Source organism: Tachyglossus aculeatus, chromosome 2 (genome assembly GCF_015852505.1).
Source record: "Tachyglossus aculeatus isolate mTacAcu1 chromosome 2, mTacAcu1.pri, whole genome shotgun sequence".
NCBI lineage: Eukaryota > Metazoa > Chordata > Mammalia > Monotremata > Tachyglossidae > Tachyglossus > Tachyglossus aculeatus.
In genome coordinates, this window is record NC_052067.1 from 137,512,014 (window position 1) to 137,519,328 (window position 7,315).

The 7,315-nt window shown below is 49.0% G+C and overlaps 1 pseudogene; it reads right to left on the reverse strand.

Moving 5' to 3' along the window:
• Positions 1-224: 224 nt before the first annotated feature.
• LOC119943668 lies at positions 225-1,171 on the reverse strand (annotated as a pseudogene).
• Between the last annotated feature and the right edge of the window lie 6,144 nt (positions 1,172-7,315).

Genomic DNA, 7,315 nt, shown 5'->3' on the forward strand with positions numbered 1-7,315 from the left:
AATAAACACCACTGATCAGTTGATTGATAGATTGATCATCTTGCTAAAGAAGAACCTAACCACCCCAGACAGAGACTACTCCCAGGTTTTTCCATTATGCCAGGTTTAACTCCCAACAGCCAAGACTTCCTTCATCACGTCCAGCTCCACCCTTTTCTCAGTGAAATAACCACATTACCTCCCCTTGTCCTCCTGCTACACCTCAAAACCAGTTCAAAAGACTTTCAGGACTTTAAGAGGAAGAGGAACTTGAGGACTTTCTCACGGATCCTTTTGGTCCTCACCCCATAGATGATGGGATTCACCATAGGGGGCACCAGGATGTAGATGTTGGCCACAAAGATGTGGATGTGGGGGGCAACGTTGTGCCCAAACCTGTGTGTGAGGAAGGAGAAGAAGGCCGGGGTGTAGGACACCAAGATCATACAGATGTGGGAACCGCAGGTCCCCAGGGTCTTGAGCCTGGCGTCCTTGGAGGGGAGGCGGAACACGGCCCGGAGAATGAGGACATACGAACAGATGATCAGCAGGAAGTCCAACCCTCCTGTGAGGAAGGCGACAGTGAGGCCATAGGCCCGGATGACCCGGGTCTCAGCACAAGCCAGCTTGACGAGGGCCATGAACTCACAGTAGGTGTGAGTGATAATGTTGGTCCTACAGTAGGGAAGCCATCTGAGCAGGAAGGGGTGGGCGCTGAGCATCAGGATCCCACGGAGGAAGACAGCCAACCCCACCCCCCTGATGACCGGGTGGGTCAGGATGGCGGAATGACTCAGCGGGTGGCAGATGGCCACGTAGCGGTCGAAGGCCATGGCCAGAAAGAACCCCGACTCCATGGTAGAGAGAGAGAGTGGATCAAGAACATCTGGGTGAGGCAGCCTTCGAAGGAGATCGTCCCGTCATTGAGCCAAAAGAGGATGAGTAGCTTGGGTATCGTCGTGGTACAGACAACTAGGTCAGCTCCCGCCAGCATGCAGAGGAAGAGGTACATAGGTTCATGGAGACTGGGTTCCATCTTGACGATGATGAGAAGAGAAAAGTTCCCCAGCAGGGCCATCAGGTAGACCAGGCTGAAGGGGATAGAGATCCAAATGTGGGCGGCCTCCAGCCCCGGGATGCCAAGCAGGATGAAGGTCGAGCGATGGAGTCTGGTACCATTGGAAGTGAACATGGTATATAGGTTGTCAGGTGTCTTTAGTTAGAGGCAGTGGAAATCACCCGACCTTGTAAGGCTATCAGGGGACGAAAATGTCCAGTCCAGTCCAATAGACCTGAAGACACATCCTCAACACTAAAAGGAACATCTTGGATAATTAGCATCCGATTGGCCTAGGTCGAAAGTTGACATGAGTGATTCTGGAAAGATATGCTTTGTGTTAGCTTCACCTCAAAACCAGTCCATCACAGTTTCATTCCTTAAACTCACTTCTGACTCTTTGGGATTTAAGCTCGTTTCTCTCCATTTGCAGGGGCATCCCCACTCTGCATGTTCCCCTCTAGATCCTATGTTCCTTGCGAGTAGAGTGTGTGCCTATCAACTCTATTATATTACACTCTTCAAATCATTTAGTATGGTATCCCTCTAATCTGTAAGCCCCCTTATGAGCATGGAATGTGCCTGTCGGAGCTGCCCAAGCACTCAGTATAATTCTCTGCCTGCAGTAAGCACTCTATAAGTCAATTGGCTAATTGTCTGTCACACAGTAAGCAATCAAATACCATTGACTGGTTCACATGAACTCGGTCCATCTGCTCACCCATCCACGTAGGGTCTTGCTTCCTCGATCTGTAATTGATTTTAATGTTGGCCTCACCCACTAGACTTTAAGTTCCTTCTGAGCAGAGAACATGTCTACCAACTCTGTTGGAATAACAATAATAATGATGATGATGGCATTTGTTAAGGGCTTACTATGTGTGAAGCACCTATCTAAGTGCTGGGTGGGGGGGTACAAGGTGATCAGGTTGTCCCACGTGGGGCTCACAGTCTTAATCCCCATTATACGGATGGGGTAAGTGAGGCTCAGAGAAGTTAAGTGATTTGTCCAAGGCACATAGCAGATATGTTCCCAGGTGTTTAGTACAGTGCTCTGCATAAAGCCTTCAACAAATACCATGCATTGACTGACTGATTTTGAAGGGGGGTGAACTTGGACACAGAGGATACTGGGGTACTAGAAGCAGGGCATTGAGGGGACCAGAGAGGGTGTAAAGAAGGAAAAGAAGAGGGAAGGAAGGAGAGAAAAGGAGGGAAAAAGGTGAGAAGGAGAGGGAATGGGAAGGGGAAGGGGAAGCAGCGTAGCTCTGTAGAAACAGCACTTGCTTTGGAGTCAGAGGTCATGAGTTCAAATGCCGACTCTGCCACTTGTCGGCTGTGTGACTTTGGGCAAGTCACTTAACTTCTCTGGGCCTCAGTTACCTCATCTGTCAAATGGGGATTAAGACTGTGAGCCCCATGTGGGACAACCTGATCACCTTGTAACCTCCCCAGTGCTTAGAACAGTGTTTTGCATATAGTATGTTCTTAATAAATGCCATTTAAAAAAGTAGGATGAGGTGCTTACTGGTGCTTCTCCTCTTCCTCCTCTGCTGTTTTGGGTCCTTTCTATGCGATGAGTGAGTCCAGGGGGCTCAGAGTAGAGGGAATGGAGGAAGGTGTTTCAGGAGGGCTGCTTGGGGTGTGTTCTGCAGGGCCACAGGAGCAATCAGCTAAAAAGGGGTATAGTTCTTCACGCCCTCAGCCTAAATTCTCATGGGAAAGGGTCATCCTCTCATCACTCTCAAAATGATGACCTGAGCAAGCCTGCCACAGTAAGCATGTCCCTCTCACCACTGGCCCAAGCTGGGATCCTGAGACACAGCTGTGGAGGCTCCAGGCAGGACTGCTGGAGCTAGGGCCTGACCTTGGCGAGAACTCCAAGAGTCACAATGACACCCTCTTCTTCACCCTTCTTCTCTTCCATCACTTAGCTCATCTGCTGGCTGGAGTAGGAGGCTGTTCTTCCAGCTAGATCCGGTGCCCACAGGGGCAAGCTGACTAGCGCTCCCCCCCACCCCATTTAAGGACACTGCCTGCAGCATGCGAGTGGAGGTGAGGGACAGCTCGCCCCCATGGGCACTGGGGCTGGGGAGAGTCCTGCAGCCCAGGGAGAGTAATGGACACTATAACCAGCCTGCAGAAGGCAAGGAGTCAAGCCACTATTGGCCCCCCACCTTTCATTCAAATGTATTTTATGAATTCATTCATTTGATTGCATTTCTTGAGCATTTTCTGCATGCAGAGTGCTGTACTAAGCTCTATTCTCGATCTACACTCACTCCCTTGGTGACCTCATTCGCTCCCACAGCTTCAACTATCATCTCTACGTTGATGACACCCAAATCTACATCTCTGACCCTGCTCTCTCCCCCTCCCTCCAGGCTCGCATCTCCTCCTGCCTTCAGGACATCTCCATCTGGATGTCTGCCCACCACCTAAAACTCAACATGTCCAAGACTGAACTCCTTGTCTTCCCTCCCAAACCCTGCCCTCTCCCTGACTTTCCCATCACTGTTGACGGCACTACCATCCTCCTGTCTCACAAGCCTGCAACCTTGGTGTCATCCTCGACTCCGCTCTCTCATTCACCCCTCACATCCAAGCCATCACCAAAACCTGCCGGTCTCAGCTCCGCAACATTGCCAAGATCCGCCCTTTCCTCTCCATCCACACTGCTACCCTTCTCATTCAAGCTCTCATCGTATCCCATCTGGACTACTTGCATCAGCCTTCTCTCTGATCTCCCATTCTCGTGTCTCTCCCCACTTCAATCCATACTTCATGCTGCTGCCCGGATTATCTTTGTCCAGAAACGCTCTGGGCATGTTACTCCCTTACTCAAAAATCTCCAGTGGCTACCAATCAATCAGCGTATCAGGCAGAAACTCCTCACCCTGGGCTTCAAGGCTCTCCATCACCTCGCCCCCTCCTACCTCACCTCCCTTCTCTCCTTCTACAGCCCAGCCCGCACCCTCCACTCCTCTGCCGCTAATCTCCTCACCATGCCTCGTTCTCGCCTGTCCCACAGTCGACCCCCGGCCCACGTCATCCCCCTAGCCTGGAATGCCCTCCCTTCCAACATCCGCCAAGTTAGCTCTCTTCCTCCCTTCAAGGCCCGACTGAGAGCTCACCTCCCCCAGGAGACCTTCCCAGACTGAGCCCACTCCTACATCTCCCCCTCCTCCCCCCTCCACCCCCCCACCTTACCACCTTCCCTTCCCCACAGCACCTGTATATATGTATACATGTTTTTACGTATTTATTACTCTATTTATTTATTTTACTTGTACATATCTATTCTATTTATTTTATTTTGTTAATATGTTTTGTTCTCTGTCTCCCCCTTCTAGACTGTGAGCCCACTGTTGGGCAGGGACCATCTCTATATGTTGCCAACTTGTACTTCCCAAGCGCTTAGTACAGTGCTCTGCACACAGTAAGCACTCAATAAATATGATTGATTGACAGTGTACACTACAACAAGAAACAGACACATTCCCTGCCCACATAATAATAGTAATAATAATGATGGCATTTATTAAGCGCTTACTATGTGCAAAGCACTGTTCTAAGCGCTGATGAACTTACAGTCTAAAAGGGGGAGACATACATTAATATAAAAAAATTTCAGATATGTGAGTGTGGTGGGCCTGGAGGTGGGGGTGGGGGGAGAACAAAGGGAGCAAGTCAAGTCGACACAAAAAGGAGTGAGAGAAGAGGTAAGGGGGGCTTAGTCAGGGAAGACCTCCTGGAAAAGATGTGTCTTCAATATGTCTTTGAAGGAGGGAAGTGTAATTGCCTGTCAGGTTTGAGGAGGGAGGGCTTTTCAGGCCAGAGACAGGACACGGGTGAACCGTCGACAGCAAGGTAGGAAAGATAGAGGGACATTGAAAAAGTGAGCATTAGACGAGGGAACTGTGTGGGCTGGGTTGTAGTAGGAGAGTAGCAAGGTGCAGAGGGGGCAAGGTGATGGAGTGCTTTAAAGCCAATTGTGAGGAGTTTATTTTTTAAAGAAGAGGTGGATGGGCAACCACTGGAGTTTTTTAAGGTATGGGGTGAAATATTCTCAAAGTTTTTGTAGAAAAATGACCTGGGCAGCAGAGTGACATATGGATTGGAGTGAGGAGATGAAGGAGACCAAGAGGTCAGCAAGGCGGCTGACCTCCAGCCATTCTCTGACTTCTGCTCTAAACATTTTGGGGACAAAGCTGCATTTATTACCCCCATGGTGTCAAGTCCTTGAAGACCATCACCCCACGAATTGGGTATCACTGTCTCTCATGCTTAATCACTACTTCATTCCTTTTATGATGGCCTGTTTTTCTATGTGTATTCTATCTCCACAGATACTTATGAAATGGGAGGAAAGTGTTTTTCCTCAAATGCGAGAATCCAAGAGCTAGTGGAGGACCTCATCCAGTCCCGGGCTCCCAGGTGGTACAAATTATCCAGGACAGATGGGAGACAGTCCTATTTTACTAATCAGACCACACAACGTCCCTCAGGAACCTATTTTACTCACTGACAGTGAGCCAACATTCTTGTGACTACATGAACTTTGTTGGTTCCAAAAGAGTCTTCCAGGAAGCAGGAAACCTGTCGATCTCCTCCTGAATAATACAGTTCCGGGTTTAAAAAATTTCAAGTCACCTTAGCCTTCTATTAAAATCCCCCTCAGCAGGCTAGAAGTGAAGTTTACGTGCCTATCCTTTTCTAGCCATGTATTCCTGGGCCTCCGTTCTGTCATGCCTCACAAGCTCTTGCTGCCATGGGTGGTCCCAGATATACCCATCATACACTACAGAGTAGCGCCAACTCCCCGTAGTTCCACTTTACCTGGCAATTCCAATTTCTGACTAAAAGGAATTTGCTTCATTTCAAAAGGGGCAATTCTTCCTTTCAGAAGAATTCCCTGGTGATAAATTCTGAACTAAGTCCTAAGTGGGGATGCTCTCTGGAGGTACAGTGCTTTCCTTGGCTTGAGAATTGGCTACATGTTCCATTGCATCTCAGGATTTCCCTCAGAGACCCCCATGCTGGGCCTGACCAGGTATTTGGACTCCAAAATGCTCAACCTACTTTTGCCCCTCCTTGTCCCATCACCTCTACCCTCTTTTCCTAATTATTATTTTTTTGGCACTTGGTAAGAGCTTACTGTGTGCCAGGCACTGTACTAAGTGCTGGAGTAGTTACAGGTTAAACAGACTGGACATAGTCCATGTCCCACATAGGGTTAAGGGTTTTATTCCCCATTTTACAGATGATGGAACTGAGGCACAGAGTAGTGAAGTAACTTGCCCCAGGTCACATATCAGGCAAGTGGCAGAATTGAGATTAGAACCCACATTCTTCTGACTCCCAGGTCTGTGGTCTATCCACTAGGCCACTCTCTTCCCCTGGGATTCCAAAAGCCTCCAGAAAGGATTCCAATATCCCTCTTCCTTCACTGGAAGTTTGATTCCTCAGTATCTGTGGTGCCCTGGCCAGGGTTTAAACAATCCTCAATCTTATCAATCAATCAATCAATCAATCATATTTATTGAGCACTTTCTGTGTGCACAACACTGTACTGAGCGCTTGGGAAGTACAAGTTGGCAACATATAGAGACAGTCCCTACCCAACAGTGGGCTCACAGTCTAGAAGGGGGAGACAGAGAACAAAACAAAACACATTAACAAAATAAAATAAATAGAATAAATATGTACAAGTAAAATAAATAAATAGAGTAATAAATATGTACAAACATATATACATATATACAGGTGCTTTGGGGAAGGGAAGGAGGTAAGGCGGGGGGGTGGAGAGGGAAAGGAGGGGGAGAGAAAAGAGGGGGCTCAGTCTGGGAAGGCCTCTTGGAGGAAGTGAGCTCTCAGTAGGGCCTTGAAGGGAGGAAGAGAACTAGCTTGGTGGATGTGGGGAGGGAGGGCATTCCAGGCCAGGAGGATGACATGGGCCGGGGGTCGACGGGGGAACAGGCGAGAATGAGGCACGGTGAGGAGATTAGCAGCAGAGGAGCAGAGGGTGCGGGCTGGGCTGTAGAAGGAGAGAAGGGAGGTGAGATAGGACTGGGCGAGGTGATGGAGAGCCTTGAAGCCGAGAGTGAGGAGTTTCTGCCTGATGCATAGGTTGATTGGTAGCTACTGGAGATTTTTGAGGAGGGGAGTAACATGCCCAGAGCGTTTCTGGACAAAGACAATCCAGGCAGCAGCGTGAAGTATGGACTGAAGTGGGGAGAGACAGGAGGATGGGAGATCAGAGAGGAGGCTGATACCATA